This window comes from Muntiacus reevesi, chromosome 13, assembly GCF_963930625.1.
Source record: "Muntiacus reevesi chromosome 13, mMunRee1.1, whole genome shotgun sequence".
Classification (NCBI taxonomy): Eukaryota; Metazoa; Chordata; class Mammalia; order Artiodactyla; family Cervidae; genus Muntiacus; species Muntiacus reevesi.
Genome location: NC_089261.1, coordinates 56,079,455 through 56,080,642, shown reverse-complemented (window position 1 = coordinate 56,080,642; position 1,188 = coordinate 56,079,455). Strand labels below are relative to the sequence as shown.

The following is a 1,188-nucleotide window of genomic DNA, read 5'->3' as shown; positions in this document are numbered from 1 at the left end:
TTTCTTGATGTCCTACTTTTGTATTCCAGTCCTCTGTAATGAAAAGGACAGCTGTTTTGGGTGTTAGTTCTAAAAGATCTTGTAGGTCTTCATAGAACCGTTCAACTTCAGCTTCTTCAGCATTACTAGTTGGGGCATAGACTTGGATTACTGTGATATTGAATGGTTTGCCTTGGAAACGAACAGAGATCATTCTGTCGTTTTTGAGATTGCATCCAAGTACTGCATTTCGGACTCTTTTATTGACCATGATGGCTACTCCATTTCTTCTAAGGGATTCCTGCCCACAGTAGAAGATATATTGGTCATCTGAGTTAAATTCACCCATTCCAGGAAATCCTTAGACTTACTTAAAAGAGAGATTGGAGTGCTCGCTTCGACAGCACATATACTAAAATTGTGAACGATACAGAGAAGATTAGCATGGCCCCTGCGCAAGGATGACACGCAAATTCGTGAAAAGAGAGATTGGAGGTAGCATTGTGGGAAGAAAATAATTTTCCCTCAGGATTTTGAAGGAATGCCTCTTTTGTCTTTTTTCTTCCAATACACACCACCTACCCCCTAAATTTGCGAATATGAGTATTCTGAATTAATAATGAATTTAGATTTAGCCCCGCGCTTTTAAGGAGCTCTGAGTTTAGAGAATGGGTAGAATTTAGAAAGCAGGTTAATATAGTTTACCCTATGTCAGTCAATAGTATAATATACTATCTAATTTAATTTTGTAACATTTAACTTTATAGTAAAGAAAGTGAAGTTCAGAGAAGCTCGGTAATTTGTCCAAGAATACTCAGAAGTTTAAATACAGGTATAGATGGAGTATGTCTTTTGCCCATCCTATAAGGTTTCCTTCCAGCTTTACCAACAACATTTTATCTTATTAAGCCACGTGGTTATAGCAGTGTCTTGGGACATGGATCCTGGCTTCATATCTGCCTCTTTCTAGCTGAATTGTGAGTTGATATGTGTAAAGTGCTTAGACAAGGGTAGGAGTGCTGTGTAATGTTAACTGAAGACTTTAAAATGGACTTGCATCCTGCTCTCCCCCTCCCACCCTGTTTATCCAATTAACTTCTCATTCTTAGAGTGATCATTTGCCATTTCACTTCCCTCCTGAAACCATTCCAAGGAGAAAAGCCTCACTCTCTCCAAAAGTGGGCTAATTTCCATCTACCTCTCATGTTG

The 1,188-nt window shown here is 38.7% G+C and overlaps 1 non-coding gene across 1 annotated transcript; it reads left to right on the top strand.

Moving 5' to 3' along the window:
- The first annotated feature begins 367 nt into the window (after window positions 1–367).
- Window positions 368–470, top strand: LOC136146166 (U6 spliceosomal RNA). Its single transcript, XR_010658905.1, has one exon. It is a non-coding gene; the product is annotated as a U6 spliceosomal RNA (small nuclear RNA).
- The last annotated feature ends 718 nt before the right edge of the window (window positions 471–1,188 follow it).